Here is an 18,492-nt window from a genome sequence, read left to right as displayed (position 1 = left end):
TGCGACATGCGGCGACAGGTGTAATTGGCGAGGTGTTGGAGCCAAACCATGGGTGCGACGGTGCACATGAAGGGACGTGGATGTTCGTTGGAATGGGGCGTGTCGAGGTTATGTGGCAAGTCAGTCGAGCATGCATGATGGAGCCGACCCCTTTTATCCTCGAGAGACATGGCCCTTGGGCGAAAGGATGCGTATAAGTAAGGAGGATGGTGTTCGATGAAGGGACATCGAGCTCAGACTTCAACATCGCAGAACAAGTGTGAAGGAAGGAGTTGGGCGAAAACGGAAGGAAGAGAAGGACGCGGGTAAGAGGGCCGCACTAGCGGGCGGATTACAGAGGGCGGGTCAGGCTTGGTAGCGCGGACAGGCAGAGCGAGGCGGGTTACCGTCCGGGCAGGCAGGCCGCACTGCATGTAGGCCATGCGCCCTCACTATGGACCACACCGACGGGCAGAGTTTAGGCACCGCGGAAGGGAAAGTCAAGCGGACAAGTTCGCAGTTCAAGTGTCGAGTTGTGTCGTGCAGGCCACGGGCCAGTGCAGCACGACCATACGACATGACAAGTTGAAAGAATAATTGAAGAAGATAAATTTATGGTAAGTTATTTTCGCTGCATTGTTAAGAACACTTATTGGAAAATTGACCGAGTGTTGAAGTAGGCGGAGACTGTGTACTCAAGTATTGGTAAAAAGAAAAATTACGACAGTGCCGCACCCGCTTATGCGTGGTTGAAATACTACCACTAGGATAGGAGTGTGACATGGGGTCTCCCATTTCCTCCTCGACAAACGTCGCCAAATTGCGGGGAACCCGAGTATTCCATGTCCCGCCATGTCGAAAGCATCCCTAGCATGGGAAATTTGCGGTTCCCGTGTCTCGTCATGATGGTAATCGCCCCAGGTGCAGTAAACTTGTTGTACATCGAGCCTGCAACCTCACATCAAGAAAAAGGCTCGGTTGGTCAAGAGAATGAAGGTTTCTTCATTGGTAAAGGATCTTGCTAAGGATCAAAGGTTGGAGTCTCTTCTAGAGCTAGTCCACCACGGACTATCAAAAGTTGAAAGGAGCACAGAGTGCCGGGGAACGAAGCGCCAAAGAAACAAAGTGCAGAGAGGAGGAAGGACTCGACTTGTGCTTGGGGGATATTATTGTCAAGGCTCTAGGGCTTCGCAATGACCAATAAGAAGCTTCAATGAGAGAATTTTACAAAAGGGTTTTCCTCTCTGAGAGAGAGAGAGAGAGGTTTTTCCCTGACAGAGAGCCAACATCTTATGTTCTTGTTCTTATGTTTTTGGCACCAGTTTGATTAAAGTAAACACACATGCATTAATAAGAAGAGAAGAAGATTACGATAACACGATAAATTGGAAAAGAGCTTCACAAATTGTTATCAAGTCTAGAAGAATCCCGCTATACCCCATTGCCCCAGATTCTTCAACGCGGAATCAGAGCTAAGGTGACACATCAAGGAAAGGGAATCTCAAGAACATCCACAAGGTTGAAGCGTCAAGCCAAGAAGTCTCAATCACATCAAGGACAAGAAGGTCTACCATCTGTCATTCATCATGGAAGACTACAAAGCAAGAGAAAACGCCTTGTATAAAGGCACCTACAAGAAGAACAAATCAAAGAGGGACCTACAACAAGCTACACCATCTTGAATAATGAAACGCACTACGAGTCAAGTCATCAAGCAAGTCCATTTGAAGAAAGCAACTTGAACAACATCAAGATCTAAGGAAGGCAAGCCATCAAGTCTTCAAGAAGAAAGCAAGTTCACTACATCTCAAACTCTATCAAGTAAGTATATGTCCCCTTCTGAGTATACCTCAGTGTCTTTTTGCAAGGAAAGTAACAAATTGGTTGGGACCACTACATGTCCAAAGTCCAACGGTTTGGATGCCAAGAGTATGGACGCTACAAAAGCGATTGTCCTAAACTTAAGAAGGACAACAAAAACAAGAGAAAAATGGAAGAAGCTCATGTAACTCAAGAAGTGAAAGAAGATGACAAGAAGAAAAAGAAGGAATATCCTCCTATGACTAAGTCAACCTCTTTGCTTAAAGTCTTCTTTCAAAGGGGGTAGAGGTCTCATTGGGGGTCCCATTTATGGGATTCAAGAGAGGATGATATACAGGCGAGAGCAGATGAAGCAAGAAAGACTACACCAATCGAAGAGAACTATCAAATAAAGTTGTGATGATAAAAGCATAATCAAGGTGAGGTATGTATGCATCAAAGTTTAAGTCATGTCATCATATATATTGATTGGGTCATGGGAAAAGTTCTAGAATCACGATCAAGAATAAAAGGATCTCTTTCACCAACGACATGCTTAGAGGCATGTGCTACAGTGGAGTAAAGGTCAAGATGAAGAAGTGCTCTCATAAGGAGTATAAGGTGGTTGACCAATCAATCCAATAAGAAGCAAATGAAGAACATCGTGGTCACAAAGAGTAAATATTTGACAAGATTCCTCAACATCTCTCGAAAGAAGGCACGGAAACTCTGACAAAGGAAGAAAAAGATAAAGGACCCTTGACACCTACGAAGGCCTTGGATATAGTAAGGTGCAGATAACTGTTTCCACTCTACAAATATGTCATGATGAAGAGAAATATCATGATGAAGTCAGGAAGGGCCACTAAATCAATGTACGGGAACAAGCGACTACAACTAAGCATCCATGTGATAAGTGTTATGAAGGATAGACAAGGTGACAAAGGAGTAGCTAGATGACAAAAAAGACCTGATATATATCAAGAAGGCCACTTTCCACGAAGGGAGCAATTACATGACAAACCAGGGGGGCAAAAGTCATTGATGGCCGGTACCCTGCCAATAAGAAGTTCAAACAAAGACTTCATGACATCGAAGGAAAGAAGGAGATCAAGCGGTTGAAGGACCCATGAAGAAGACGTTGTTGGTGAATGGACAAGTCCCTAGCTAAGAGGGAGTTCTAACAAGTTCCCAACTACAAAGGAGCTTGGGCAAGTTCCTTGTCAGAGGAAACTTGGGCATGTCTTCCCCAATCAACGGGAAGAGATAGACACAACATTCTTGTCTTCACTTGGCAAGAAATAACGGGAGGATTAGGCAATCATTTGGCATCTGATGCTCTTTGAGGATGTGTAGGGCACCCAAGACAGGAGTAGGCAAGAGGAGCGATATTCTTTGAGGGATGGGAAGCCAAGACAAAAATTGTCCTGGAAGGTCATACTCAGGGAACACCTGGGTGGGTATGTACCTTTAGAGACAATGACCAAGGTGTTTATAAGCCATTGGCCTCGCCAACATTGTGCTCTGGTATTATGAGAGATAAAGCTATTAGTCAAGGCCTTGCTATGAACAATGTTGGCTAATATGATGCTATAACAGATGGGTTGCCAATCCGGTTTCTCTTATGTGAATTATTCAAGATTGAAAAATAGCCAAACACCTTGTAATGATTTATGAATACCTCCCTAGTTGAGAGGGGGTGTTGAAGAAAGTGTAACTGGGTTCGGTCTTCATAAATGTACTTTTGATATTTGTATTTATTCAAGAAAATAAATAAATAAATATATATATATATATATATATATATTATATTTGTCATTGAGTTTCTTGCTCATTGAAATAGGCCTAGCACATGTTAAAGTGTTATAAAGAGTCAAAAGAAAATGTTGAAGATACTAAGGACATGTTACCCCAGGTATATTTATGTATTAGAGTCAAAGATATTCCTACCCTCGTGCCTTTGTTCGGGTCGTGCGCCCATTCAAACTGCAAATTTCCTTCGGGCGGGCCGGGTCATCCCGTGTCGTGCCGTGTGTGGGGGTGCACGAGCACACGTGGGCGTGCCAAAAATGCCAGGTCATGACCGCCCGTGTGCCTTATTTGTTCGAGTCGTGCACCCATGGAAACCCCAAATTTCGTCTGGGCGATTCGGGTTGGCTCGCCCAGGGCGGGTCGGGTCGTGCCGTGCCGTGTGTGGGTGTCCCGGGACACGTGGCCATGCCAAAAATTCTAAGTCGTCACCGCCCATGTGTCTTTTGCACATTCGTGTGGCCCGTTTGACCGATGCTCCCTCGGGCCTTCGTTCGGGTCGTGCACCCATGGAAACCCCAAATTTCGTTCAGGCCGTGCACACATGGAAACCCCAAATTCCGTTCGGGCAGGTCGGGTCGTGTCGTGTGTGGGTGCCCTTGCAAACGCGTTCGGGCGAGTCGAGTGGGGTTGGGTCATGCCGTGCCATGCGTGGGTGCTCGGGAACATGTGGCCGTGCAAAAAATGTTAGGGCGTGACCACCCGTGTGCCTCCTGCACGTTCGCGCGACCTGTTTTCCTGACGCTCCGTCATGCCTTCGTTCGGGCGGGTTGGGTCGTGCCGTGCATGGGTGCTCGGGCACATGTGGCAGTGCCCAAAATGCTAAGTCATGACCCCCCGTGTGCCTTATAAATGTTCGTGCGGCCCGTTTGTCCGACGTTGCCTTGTGCCTTCGTTTGGGTCGCGCACCCATGAAAACCCAAAATTTCGTTCGGGTTGTGCATACAAGGAAACCCCAAATTTTGTTCGGGTCGGGTCGTGTCGTGTCGTGTGTGGGTGCCCGTGCAAACGCGTTCGGGAAGGTTGGGTCGGCTGGCACAAGGCCGGTCGGGCCATGTCGTGCCGTGTGTGGGTGCCCGGGCACACGTGGGCGTGCCAAAAATGCTAAGTCGTGACCGCCCGTGTGTCTTCTGCACGTTCGTGTGGCCCATTTGTCTGATGCTCCCTCATGCCTTCGTTTGGTTCATGCGCCCACGGAAACCACGAAATTTAGTTCGGGTCGTGCGCCCATGGAAACCCCAAATTTCGTTCGAGCGGGTCGGGACGTGTCGTGTGTGGGTGCCCGTGCAAACGGGTCAGGTTGTGTCATGTCGTGTCGTGTGACGGCGCCCAGGGCACACGTGGCCATATAAAAAATGCTAAGTTGTGAAGGGGGGTGGGCCTTGTGCACGATCGTGCTGCCCATTTGCCCGTATCTCCCTTGTGACTTTGTTTTTGTCGTGTGTCAGAGCCCACGTAAACTCGTTCGAGCGGATCGTTTTCCGTGTAAACACTCATTTGGGCAGGTCGTTTGCCATGTAAACTCGTTCGAGCGGGTCGTTTGAGGGCGCCCGTGTAAACTTGTTCGAGTGGGTCGGGCGAGGTCATCCGTGCAAAAATGTTCGGGCGGGTAGGGCGAGGGCGTTCATGCAAACCCATTCGGGCGGGCCGTTCGAGCGAGGGCGTCCATGCAAACCCGTTCGGGTGGGTCGGGTGAGGGCATCCGTGCAAACCCATTCAGGCGGGTCGGGCGAGGGCATCTGTGCAAACTCGTTCGGGCATGTCATTTGAGGGCACCCGTGTTAACTGATTTGGGTGAGGGCACGCCCGGGCGAACGAGCCCGTATCAAAAATGCTAAGTTGTGACCCGAGGTTGGCTTTTTACACGTTCGTGCAGCGCGTTTCTCCGGCTCTCCCTTGTCGCTTCGTTTCAGTCGTTCGGGCACCCATGCAAAATCATTCGGGTGGGTCATTTGAGGGCGCCCATGTGAACGCATTCGGGTGGGTCGTTTGAGGGCGCTTGTGTGAACTCGTTCAGGCGGGTCGTTTGAGGGCGCCCGTGTGAACTCGTTGGGGCGGGTCGTTTGAGGGTGCCCGTGTGAACTCGTTCGGGTGGGTCGTTTGAGGGCGCCCATGTGAACTCATTCAGGCGGGTCGTTTGGGTGAGGGCACGCTCGAGCGAGCGAGCCCATATCAAAAATGCTAAGTTGTGACCCGAGGTTGGCTTTGTGCACGTTCATGCAGCTCGTTTGCCCAGCTCTCCCTTGTCGGTTCGTTTCGGTCGTTCAGGCAGGTCGTTTGAGGGCGCCCATGTGAACTCATTCGGGCGGGTCGTTTGAGCCGGTCGTTTGAGGGTGCCCGTGTGAACTCGTTCGGGCGGGTTGTTCGTGCAAGGCCGTGCCCGGGCGAATGAGACTGTATCAAAAATGCTAAGTTGTGACCCGAGGTTGGCTTTGTGCACATTCATGCAGCTCGTTTGCCTAGCTCTCCCTTGTCGGTTCGTTTCGGTCATTCGGGCGGGTCGTTTGAGGGCACCCATGTGAACTCGGTCGGGCGAGTCGTTTGAGGGCGCCCGTGTGAACTTGTTCGGGCGGGTCGTTTGAGGGCACTCATGTGAACTTGTTCGGGAGGGTCGTTCAGGCGGGTCGTTTGAGGGCACCCATGTGAACTCGCTTGGGTGGGTCGTTCGGGCGAGGGCACGCCTGGGCGAACGAGCCCGTATAAAAAATGCTAAGTTGTGACCCGAGGTTGGCTTTATGCACGTTCATGCAGCTTGTTTGCCCGACTCTCCCTTGTCGGTTCGTTTCGGTTGTTTGAGCGGGTCGTTTGAGGGCACCCGTGTGAACTCGTTCGGGGGGGTCGTTTGAGCGAGTGAGCGCCCGGGCGAACGAGCCCGTATAAAAAATGCTAAGTTGTGACCCGAGGTTGGCTTTACGCACGTTCATGTAGCTCGTTTGCCCGGCTCTCCCTTGTCGGTTCCTTTCGGTCATTCGGGTGGGTCGTTTGAGGGCGACCGTGTGAATTCGTTCAGGCGGGTCATTCGGGCAAGGGCGCGCCCGAGCGAATGAGCCCGTACCAAAAATGCTAAGTTGTGACCCGAGGTTGGCTTTGTGCACGTTCACGCAGCTCGTTTGCCCGGCTCTCCCTTTTCGATTCGTTTCGGTCGTTCGGGCGGGTGGTTTGAGGGCACCCATGTGAACTCGTTCGGGCGGGTCATTCGGGCGAGTGCGCGCCCGGGCGAATGAGCCCGTATCAAAAATGCTAAGTTGTGACCCGAGGTTGGCTTTGTGCATTTTCGTTCAGCTCATTTGTTAGGCTCTCTCTTGTTGCATCGTTTCGGTCCTTCGAGCGGGTGGTTTGAGGGTGCCCGTGTGAACTGCTTTGGGTGGGTCGTTCGGGCAGGTTGTTTGAGGCCGTCAGTGTGAACTCATTCGGGTGGGTAGTTCGGGCAGGTCGTTTGTGGGCGCCCATGTGAACTCGTTCGGGTGGGTCGTTTGAGGGTGCCCATGTGAACTCGTTCGGGCGGGTCGTTCGGGCAAGGGCACTCCCGGGCGAACGAGCCCGTATCAAAAATGCTAAGTTGTGACCTGAGGTTGGCTTTGTGTGCATTCGTCCAGCTCGTTTGCCCGGATCTCCCTTTTCGATTCGTTTCGACCGTTCAGGCGGGTCGTTTGAGGGCGCCCGTGTGAACTCGTTCAGGTGGGTCGTTCGGGCGAGGGCGCGCCCGGGCGAACGAGCCCGTATCAAAAATGCTAAGTTGTGACCTGAGGTTGGCTTTGTGCACATTCGTTCAGCTCGTTTGCCGTGCTCTCCCTTTTTGCTTCGTTTCGGTCGTTCGGGAGGGTCGTTTGAGGGTGCCCGTGTGAACTTGTTCAAGCAGGTCGTTTGGGCGAGGGCACACCCGGGCGAACGAGCCCGTTTCAAAAATGCTAAGTTGTGACCCGAGGTTTGCTTTGTGCACATTCGTTCAGCTCGTTTGTCGGGCTCTCCCTTCTTGCTTCGTTTCGGTCGTTCGGGCGGGTTGTTTGAGGGCGCCCATGTGAACTCGTTCGGGCGGGTCGTTTGAAGGCGCCCGTGTGAACTCGTTCGGGCAGGTCGTTTGATGGCGCTCGTGTGCACTCATTCGGGCGGGTCGTTTGGGCGAGGGCGCACCCGGGCGAACGAGCCCGTATCGAAAATGCTAAGTTGTGACCCGAGGTTGGCTTTGTGCATGTTCGTGCAGCTCATTTGCCCGACTCTCCATTGTCGGTTCATTTCGGTCGTTCGGGCGGGTCGTTTGAGGGCGCCCATGTGAAGTTGTTCGGGCGGGTCGTTCGGGCGAGGGTGCACCCAGGTGAACGAGCCCGTACAAAAAATGCTAAGTTGTGACCCGAGGTTGGCTTTGTGCACGTTTGTGCAGCTTGTTTGCCCGGCTCTCCTTTGTCGGTTCGTTTCGGGCGTTCAGGCGGGTCATTTGAGGGCGCCTGTGTGAACTCGTTCGGGCGGGTCGTTCGGGCGAGGGCGCGCTGGGGCGAGCGAGCCCGTATAAAAAATGCTAAGTTGTGACCCGAGGTTGGCTTTGTGCACGTTCGTTCAACTTTTATTCCAGACTCTCCCTTGTTGCTTCGTTTCGGTCGTTCGGGTGGGTCGTTTGAGGGCACCCTTGTGAACTCGTTTGGGCGGGTCGTTCGGCTGGGTCGTTTGAGGGCGCCCGTGTGAACTCATTCGGCCGGGTCATTTGAGAGCACCCGTGTGAACTCGTTCGGGTGGGTCGTTTGGGCGGGTCGTTTGAGGGCGCCCGTGTGAACTCGTTCGGGCGAGGGCGCTCCCAGGCGAACGAGCCCGTATCAAAAATGCTAAGTTGTGACCCGAGGTTGGCTTTGTGCACGTTCGTGTAGCTCGTTTGCCTAGCTCTCTGTTGTTAGTTCGTTTCGGTCGTTTGGGTAGGTTGTTTGAGGGCGCCCGCGTCAACTCGTTCGGGCGGGTCATTTGAGGGTGCCCGTGTGAACTCGTTTGGGCGAGGGCGCGCCTGGGCGAACAAGCCCGTATCAAAAATGCTAAGTTGTGACCCGAGGTTGGCTTTGTGCACGTTCGTTTAGCTCGTTTGCCGAGCTCTCCCTTGTTGCTTCGTTTCAGTCGTTCGGGCGGGTCGTTTGAGGACGCCCGTGTGAACTCGTTCGTGTGGGTCGTTCGGGTGGGTCGTTTGAGGGCGCCCGTGTGAACTCGTTCGGGCGAGTGCGCGCCCGGGCGAATGAGCCCGTATCAAAAATGCTAAGTTATGACCCGAGGTTGGCTTTGTGCACATTCGTGCAGCTCGTTTGCACGGCTCTCCCTTGTCGGTTCGTTTCAGTCGTTCGAGCAGGTCGTTTGAGGGCGCCCGTGTGAACTTGTTCGGGTGGGTCGTTTGAGGGCGCCCATGTGAACTCTTTCGGTCGGGTTGTTTGAGGGCACCCGTGTGAACGCGTTTGGGCGAGGGCGTGACTAGGCGAACGAGCCCATATCAAAAATGCTAAGTTGTGACCTGACGTTGGCTTTGTGCATGTTCGTGCAGGTCATTTGCCCAGCTCTCCCTTGTCGGTTCGTTTCGGTCGTTCGGGCGGGTCGTTTGAGGGCACCCGTGTGAACTCGTTCGGGCGGGTCGTTCGGGCGAGGGCTCGCCGGGGCGAATGAGCCCGTATAAAAAATGATAAGTTGTGACCCGAGGTTGGCTTTGTGCACGTTCGTGCAGCTCTTTTTCCCGGCTCTCCCTTGTCGGTTCGTTTCGGTCGTTCGGGCGGGTCGTTTGAGGGCGCCCGTGTGAACTCGTTCGGGTGGGTCGTTCGGGCGAGGGCGCGCTCGAGTGAACGACCGTGTACCAAAAATACTAAGTTGTGACCCGAGGTTGGCTTTGTGCACGTTCGTGCAACTCGTTTGCCCAGCTCTCCCTTGTCGGTTCGTTTCGGTCATTTTGGTGGGTCGTTTGAGGGCGCCCGTGTGAACTCATTCGGGCGGGTTGTTCAGGCGAGTGCACGCCCGGGCAAATTAGCCCGTATCAAAAATGCTAAGTTGTGACCTGAGGTTGGCTTTGTGCACGTTCGTGCAGCTCGTTTGCCCGGCTCTCCCTTGTCGCTTCATTTCGTTCGTTCGGGCGCCCATGCAAAATCGTTCGGGTGGGTCGTTTGAGGGCGCCCGTGTGAACCGGTTCGGGTGGGTCGTTTGGCCAAGGGCGCGCCAGAGGGAACGAGCCTGTATCAAAAATTCTAAGTTGTGACTAGAGGTTCGCTTTGTGCACGTTCGTGTAGCTCATTTTCCCGGCTCTCCCTTGTCAGTTCGTTTCGGTCATTTGGGCGGGTCGTTTTAGGGCGCCCATGTGAACTCGTTCGGGCGCATCGTTCGGGTGAGGGCGCGCCCGGGCGAACGATCCCATATCAAAAATGCTAAGTTGTGACCCGAGGTTGGCTTTGTGCAGGTTCGTGCAGCTCGTTTGCTCGGCTCTCCCTTGTCGGTTCGTTTCGGTCGTTCGGGCACCCATGCAAAATCGTTCGGGCGGGTCGCTTGAGGGTGCCCATGTGAACTCGTTCGGGTGGGTCGTTCAGGCGAGGGAGCGCCTGGACGAATGAGCCCATATCAAAAATGCTAAGTTGTGACCCAAGGTTGGTTTTGTGCACGTTCGTGCAGCTCATTTGCCCGACTCTCCCTTCTCGGTTCGTTTCGGTCATTCGGGTGGGTCGTTTGAGGGCGCCCATGTGAACTCATTCGGGCGCGTCGTTCAGGCGAGGGCGCACCCGGGCGAACAAGCCCATATCATAAATGCTATGTTGTGACCCGAGGTTGGCTTTGGGCAGGTTCGTGCAGCTCGTTTGCCCGACTCTCCCTTGTTGGTTCGTTTCGGTCGTTCGAGCACCCATGCAAAATCATTCGGGCGGGTCATTTGAGGGCGCCCATGTGAACTTGTTCGAGCGAGTCGTTCGGGCGAGGGAGCGCCGAGGCGAATGAGCCCGTATCAAAAATGCTAAGTTGTGACCCGAGGTTGGCTTTGTGCACGCTCATGTAGCTCGTTTGCCTGGCTCTCCCTTGTCGCTTTGTTTCGGTCGTTTGGGTTGGTCGTCTGAGGGCGTCCGTTTGAGCTCATTCGAGCGGGTCATTCGGGCGAGCTCGTGCCCAGGTGAACGAGCCCGTATCAAAAATGTTAAGTTTTTACCTGAGGTTGGCTTTGTGCACGTTCGTGTAGCTCGTTTGCCCAGCTCTCCCTTGTCGCTTCGTTTCGGTCGTTCGGGCGCCCATGCAAAATCGTTCGGGTGGGTCGTTTGGGGGTGTCCGTGTGAACTCGTTTGGGCGAGGGAGCGCCTGGGCGAATGAGCCCATATCGAAAATGCTAAGTTGTGACCCTAGGTTGGCTTTGTGCTTGTTCGTGCAGCTCGTTTGCCCAACTCTCCCTTGTCGCTTCGTTTCGGTTGTGCGGGCGCCCATGCAAATTCGTTCGGGCGAGGGCGCGCACGAGCCAACGAGCCCGTATAAAAAATGCTAAGTTGTGACCCGAGGTTGGCTTTGTTCATTTTCATGCTGCTCGTTTGCCCGACTCTCCCTTGTCGCTTCGTTTTGGTCGTGCGGGGGCCCATGCAAATTCCAGATGATTTGAGCGATAGGTTTTGTTTCCGTGTGAAAGGTGGGTTGGTAATCGAGTTGTGTTTTCGCGTTTTCCTGAACGACGGCCTTGGGTCATTTGTAGGGTTGCCGATTTTCATCTTCTCTCCATCCCCACTCGGTAGCACATGAGCGGTAATGTTGGCCATGCTCGTATTGGTAGGCAAATGTGAACAATTCCCCTTCTGCTTTCCAAGTCCTTGGAGCTGTATGGGTTGTTGTGGTGTGGCTCCCTTGCTTGTCCTGGTCCCCCTTGCTCCCCTCTAAATGATACCAGCGAAAGGTTTTATTTCCGTGTGAAAGGTGGGTTGGTAATTGAGTTGTGTTTTCGCGTTTGCCTGAATGACGGTCTTGGGTCGTTTGTAGGGTGGCCGATTTTCATCTTCTCTCCATCCCCACTCGGTAGCGCATGAGCGGTAATGTTGCCCATGCTCGTCCCGGGAGGCATGTGTTAACAATTCCCCTTCTGCTTTCCAAGTTCTTGGAGTTGTATGGGCTATTGTGGTGTGGCTCCCTTGCTCATCCTGGTCCCCATTGCGCCCCTCCAGATGATACCAGCGACAGGTTTTCTTTCCGTGTGAAAGGTGGGTTGCTAATCGAGTTGTGTTTTCGTGTGTGCCTCAAGGGTTGCCTTGGGTCATTTTTTAGGGTTTCTGATTTTCGTCTTCTCTCCATCCCCACTCGGTAGCGCATGAGCGGTAATGTTGGCCATGCTCATCTTGGGACGCATATGTGAACAATTCCCCTTGTGCTCTCCAAGTTCTTGGAGCTGTATGGGCTGTTGTGGTGTGGCTTCCTAGCTTGCCCTCGTCCCAGCGTGCCCCTCCAGATGATACCAGTGACAGGTTTTCTTTTCGTGTGAAAGGTGGGTTGGTAATCGAGTTCTGTTTTCGAGTTTTCCTAAATGATAACCTTGGGTCATTTGTAGGGCCGCCAATTTTCATCTTCTCTCCATTCCCACTCGGTAGTGCAAGAGCAGTAATGTTGGCCATGCTCGTCCTGGGAAGCATATGTGAACAATTTCCCTTCGGCTCTCCAAGTTGTTGGAGCTGTATGGGCTGTTGTGGTGTGGCTCCCTGGCTTGTCGTGGTCCCCGAGTGCCCCTCCAGATGATACCAGCGACAGGTTTTCTTTCCGTGTGAAAGGTGGGTTGGTAATCGAGTTGTGTTTTTGGGTTTGCCTGAACGATGGCCTTGGGTCGTTTGTAGGGCGGTCGATTTTCATCTTATCTCCATCCCCACTCGATAGCGCATGAGCGGTAATGTTGGCCATGCTCATCTTGGGAGGCATATGTGAACAATTCCCTTCCGCTCTCCAAGTTCTCGGAGCTGTATGGGCTATTGTGGTGTGGCTCCTTGGCTCGTCCTGGTCCCAGCGTGCCCCTCCAGATGATACCAGCGATAGGTTTTCTTTCTGCGTGAAAGGTGGGTTGGTAATCATGTTGTGTTTTCGGGTTTACTTGAACGATGGCCTTGGGTCATTTGTAGGGTGGCCGATTTTCATCTTCTCTCCATCCCCACTCGGTAGCACATGTGCGGTAATGTTGGCCAGGCTCAGCCTGGGAGGCATATGTGAACAATTCCCCTTCCGCTCTCCAAGTTCTTGGAGCTGTATGGGCTGTTGTGGTGTGGCTCCCTGGCTCGTCCTGGTCCCCGAGTGCCCCTCCAGATGATACCAGCAACAGGTTTTATTTCCGTGTGAAAGGTGGGTTGGTAATCGAGTTGTGTTTTCATGTTTGCCTGAAAGATCGCCTTGGGTCGTTTTTAGGGCGGTCGATTTTCATCTTCTCTCCATCCCCACTCGGTAGCGCATGAGCGGTAATGTTGGCCATGCTCATCTTGGGAGGAATATGTGAACAATTCCCCTTCCGCTCTCCACGTCCTTGGAGCTATATGGGTTGTTGTGTTGTGGTGTGGATCCATGGCTCATCCTCGTCCCCCTCATGCCCCTCCAGATGATACCAGTGACAGGTTTTCTTTCCGTGTGAAAGGTGGGTTGGTAATCGAGTTGTGTTTTCACGTTTACCTGAACGATGGCCTTGGGTCATTTGTAGGGTGGACAATTTTCATCTTCTCTCCATCCCCACTCGGTAGCGCATGAGTGGTAATGTTTCCCATGCTCGTCCCGGGAGGCATATGTGGACAATTTCTCTCTAAGTTCTTGGAGCTATAGGGTTTGTTGTGGTTTGGCTCCCTAGTTCGTCTTGGTCCCCTTGTGCCCCTCCAGATGATACCAGCGGCAGGGTTTCTTTTCGTGTGAAAGGTGGGTTGGTAATCGAGTTGTGTTTTCGGGTTTGCATGAAGGATGGCCTTGGGTCATTTGTAGGGTGTCTGATTTTCATCATCTCTCCATCCCCACCCGGTAGCGCATGAGTGGTAATGTTGGCCATGCTCGTCCCGGGAGGCATACGTGAACAATTCCCCTTCTCCTCTCTAAGTTCTCGGCACTATATGGGTTGTTGTGGTGTGGCTCCTTTGCTCGCCTTGGTCCCCCTCGTGCCCCTCCAGAAGATATCAGGGATAGGTTTTCTTTCCGTGTGAAAGGTGGGTTGGCAAACGAGTTGCTTTGTTGGGTTTCCCCGAACGATGGCCTTGGGTCATTTGTAGGGTGGCCGATTTTCTTCTTCTCTCCATCCCCACTCGGTAGTACATGAGCGGTAATGTGGGCCATGCTCATCCCCGTCCCTCTTTCCCATCCCAACGATAAGAATTTTGAAAGTTTTCTTGGTGCTCCTTTGGGCCTTCGTTGTTGCGGTCCCAGATGGAAGCCCCAAAACTCCATCATTGCCTATGTCGCTATCGTGCCCCTCGGTTGTTGCGAATAGAGAATTTGGAAGAAGGATTTCGAGGTGGAATGCTTCGACCTCCCTCCTTTGCGTGGAGGTGGCCGTAGGGGAAAATTATTCATCATCCGGTCGGTAAAGCTGTGGGAAATCTCCTAGGTTGCCTGTACGTAGGGTGCGTGGGGTGCAGAGCTGCCCGATCCCTCCTCCTGTTCGGAAATGTGTTCTTGTATTGTGTAGCGACCCTCTTGATTTCCATTTACTTCCTTCCTTTGCCTTCGCATCGTGGTTGCCACAGGCGGTCAAGTGATCGAGGTCCATCATTTCTGCTGGCGTGGGTGGACTCCTAGGTGGCCTCAGTTGGTCTTTTTATTTTGTTTCCTTCGCTTTCCATTGCATTGAGGCTGCCGCAGGCGATCATGCGATCGAGGTCCATCGTTGCTGCTGTTCGGGTGGACTCCTAGGTGGCCTCTTTGCAGGGAGGGTTGGGGGGCACTTGTTGTTTCAATTGTGTATGTGCTCATGGTCCAATGGGGAGGAGGCTTGCTACTATAGTTATCGATGGTGGGGGCTATCTGGAAGAAGGATTTCGAGGTGGAACACTTCGACCTCCCTCCTTTGCGTGGAGGTGGCTGTAGGGGAAAATTATTCATCTTCCGGTCGGTAAAGCTGTGGGAAATCCCCTAGTTTGCCTGTACGTAGGGTGTGTGGGGTGCGGAGCTGCCCGATCGCTCCTCGTCCTGTTCAGATATGTGTTCCTGTATTGTGTAACGACCCTCTTTATTTTCATTTACTTCCTTCCTTTGCCTTCACATCGTGGTTTCCGCAGGCAGTCAAGTGATCGAGGTCCACCGTTGCTGCTATCGCAGGTGGACTCCTAGGTGGCCTCAGGTGCGTGGCGTGGACGGTTGGGGGGAATTTCGGAGAGAGGTTGTGGGCTCGGTTGGTCTTGTTTCATTTCCTTCTGTTTCCTCTCTGCATTGAGGCTACCGCAGGCGATCATGCGATCGAGGTCCATCATTACTGCTGTCCGGGTGGACTCCTAGGTGGCCCCTATGCGGGGAGGGGAGGGGTGGGTTGGGGGGCATTTATAAGGTAGGTTGCAGGCTCGATTTGTCTTATATGATTTCCTTCCCTTGCCTTTGTGTCAAGGCTGTTGCAGGCGATCATCCGATCAAGGTCCACTGTTGCTGCTATCCGGGTGGACTCCTAGGTGGCATCGGTGCGGGGCGGGGAGGTTTGTATGGCCCCTCTATGATAGGATTTGTGTGATCGGTCATCCTCTTTTTATTTCCTTCCTTTTCCTTCGCATTGAGGCTCCCGCAGGCGGTCAGGAGATCGAGGTCCATCGTTGCTGCTGTCAGAGTGGATTCCTAGGTGGCCTCGGTGCGGGGGCGGGGAGGGTTGTGGTTCATTTGTAATATAGAGGTTGCGTGGTTGGTCGTTCTCCATTTGTTTCCTTTGCATCGAGGCTGCCGCAGGCGATCTGGTGATCGAGGTCCATCGTTTCTGCTGTCTGGGTGGACTCCTAGGTGCCCTCGGTGTGGGGCGTGGAGGCCTTTGGAGGCATTTCTAAGGGAGTCGATGAGTGATCACTCGTTTTCTTGTTGGTTGGGCCGTGGCTGCAAACTCCAGAGTGGCCTTGGTGCGTTGTGGCTCGACAGGTCTACCCATTTGTTCGCCATGTCCTTGGCATGTTGCATGTGCTTCCTTCTTGGGATGCAAGAGGTGCAAAGCATAAAAGTTTTACATGATATTTTGATGTCTCTTTGACTTGATGGGTGTTCAGGCTAGCTCTCAGTAAGAAAGCACCCAGAATGCCCTTTGAAGCGGGAGGGTGCTACCTGGTTGATCCTGCCAGTAGTCATATGCTTGTCTCAAAGATTAAGCCATGCATGTCTAAGTATGAACTAATTTAGACTGTGAAACTGCGGATGGCTCACTAAATCAGTTATAGTTTTTTTTATGGTACCATACTACTCGAATAACCGTAGTAATTCTAGAGCTAATACGTGCACCAAGTACTGACTCTTTGGAAGGGATGCATTTTTTAGATAAAAGGTCGGCGCGGGCTTGCCCGCTTCTCCGGTGAATCATGATAACTCGACGGATCGCACAGCCCTTGTGCTGGCGATGCTTCATTCAAATTTCTGCCCTATCAACTTTCGATGGTAGGATAGAGGCCTACCATGGTGGTGACGGGTGACGGAGAATTAGGGTTCAATTCCGGAGAGGGAGCCTGAGAAATGGCTACCACATCCAAGGAAGGCAACAGGCGCGCAAATTACCCAATCCTGACATGGGGAGGTAGTGACAATAAATAACAATATTGGGCTCATCGAGTCTGGTAATTGGAATGAGTACAATCTAAATCCCTTAATGAGGATCCATTGGAGGGCAAGTCTGGTGCCAGCAGCCGTGGTAATTCCAGCTCCAATAGCATATATTTAAGTTGTTGCAGTTAAAAAGCTCGTAGTTGGATCTTGGGTTGTAAGGGTCGGTCCACCTACTCGGCATGCACCTGCCCTTCCGTCCCTTTTGTCGGCGGCGTGCTCCTGGCCTTAATAGGCTGGGTCGCTGTTCTGGCGCTATTACTTTGAAAAATTAGAGTGCTCAAAGCAAGCTTATTCTTTGAATACTTAGCATGGAATAATGTGATAGGAGTCTGGTCCTATTGTGTTGGCCTTTGGGACAGGAGTAATGATTAATAGGGACTATCGGGGGCATTCATATTTCATTGTCAGAGGTGAAATTCTTGGATTTATGAAAGATGGACCACTGCGAAAGCATTTTCCAAGGATGTTTTCATTAATCAAGAACGAAAGTTGGGGGCTCGAAGATGATCAGATACTGTTCTAGTCTCAACCATAAACGATGCCGACCAGGGATCGACGGATGTTGCTCTAAGGACTCTGCCAGCACCTTTTGAGAAATCAGAGTGTTTGGGTTCCGGGGGGAGTATGGTCGCAAGGCTGCAACTTAAAGGAATTGATGGAAGGGCACCACCAGGAGTGGAGCTTGCGGCTTAATTTGACTCAACACGGGGAAACTTACCAGGTCTAGACATAGTAAGGATTGATAGATTGAGAACTCTTTCTTGATTCTATGGGTGGTGGTGCATGGTCGTTCTTAGTTGGTGGAGCGATTTGTCTGGTTAATTCTGATAACGAACGAGACCTCAGCCTGCTAACTAGCTACACGGAGGTTCCCCTTCGCGGCCAGCTTCTTAGAGGGACTATGGCCATTTAGGCCATGGAAGTTTGAGGCAATAACAGGTCTGTGATGCCCTTAGATGTTCTGGGCCACACGCGCGCTACACTGATGCAGCCAACGAGTTTTTATTCTTGGTTCGAGAGGATCGGGAAATCTTCTCAGATTGCATCGTGATGGGGATAGACCATTGCAATTATTGGTCTTCAACGAGGAATTCCTAGTAAGCGTGTGTCATAAACTTGTGTTGAATACGTCCCTGCCCTTTGTACACACTGCCCGTCGCTCCTACCGATTGAATGATCCGGTGAAGTGTTTGGATTGTGTCGAAGATGGTGGTTCGCCGCCGTTGACGTCGTGAGAATTTCATTGAAACTTATCATTTAGATGAAGGAGAAGTCGTAAGAAGGTTACCGTAGGTGAACCTGCGGTAGGATCATTGATAGCAGGGGTTTTCTTTTTTGGTTCAGGTTGGTTGGGTTTTGATTGCAATGTGGGAATTTGTGGTGCGTCTCTAGGGGAGCGGGTTTGGTGTTTGGCGGGAACATTGTTGGTTGCTTGTCTCGAGGTAACTACGCTTGTTTTTTCGTGTGTGCTTGCATGCCATGCTTGTGCTTTTCCCACCCATCCTTTGTTTTTCTTCCCCCCAATGTGTTTCTGCAGGGGGTCCGGAAGCTTGTTTCTTGGGAGCCCTTCCGATGATCTGTTCGGCCGGGAATGGTTGCTACAACGTTGAGGTGCTCGGTAAATACGATGGATAAATTTGGTCTCATTCGTAGTGGTGGTGCTTGGTCTTTTGTTCATTGGAAGGCATGGGCCAAGGGTGCAGGCTTCCATAGTTGGTTCTCTCGAAAAGGCGGCGGTGGTTGATGTGTTGCTTGGGTGAGCTTTTTGGCTGGTGGTTGGGTCGAGGGAGTGGTTGCGCGTGCACCTGGGAGCTCAAACCTTCCATGAGGCGAGATTTTCGGGGTGCGGTCAGGTATGGGATGGATGAAGAGCGGTTCAACCCATTAGGCTGGCCACCCTAGTCCCTCCCGACCGTTCCTCGACATGCCCTCGCGGAAGGGTTGGGTGTCGAGGTAATGAAAAACCCATCCCTCAGTCTGAGCTCCATCAAGATCGCAATTTTCCCCGCCGACACGCATATGAGGGTGGCAATCTTATCTCGTTCCTTTGCCATCGAGGGAATTCCTCGTCCTCTCGTGACCCACTCCCCTTCTGAGGGAAAAAGAAGTAGCGGGTCATGTCTTTGTTCCTCCCTTTGTATTGTGGGTTTTTTGTGGGACTTGCGTCATTTCTTTGTTTCGTGGTGTGTGCTTTGCGAAGGTCCC

At 52.2% G+C, this 18,492-nt stretch overlaps 1 non-coding gene across 1 annotated transcript; it reads left to right on the top strand.

The window, feature by feature from the left end:
* The first annotated feature begins 15,792 nt into the window (after positions 1-15,792).
* LOC149251144 (18S ribosomal RNA) lies at positions 15,793-17,603 on the top strand. Its single transcript, XR_016267661.1, has one exon. It is a non-coding gene; the product is annotated as an 18S ribosomal RNA (ribosomal RNA).
* Positions 17,604-18,492: the final 889 nt, after the last annotated feature.

This window comes from Pinus tabuliformis, chromosome 7 (assembly GCF_031772625.1).
Source record: "Pinus tabuliformis cultivar Carrire ecotype Pingquan chromosome 7, CPIR1, whole genome shotgun sequence".
Lineage (NCBI taxonomy): Eukaryota > Viridiplantae > Streptophyta > Pinopsida > Pinales > Pinaceae > Pinus > Pinus tabuliformis.
The sequence above is the reverse complement of the archived record's forward strand: the minus strand, read 5'-3'. Positions and strand labels throughout refer to the sequence as shown.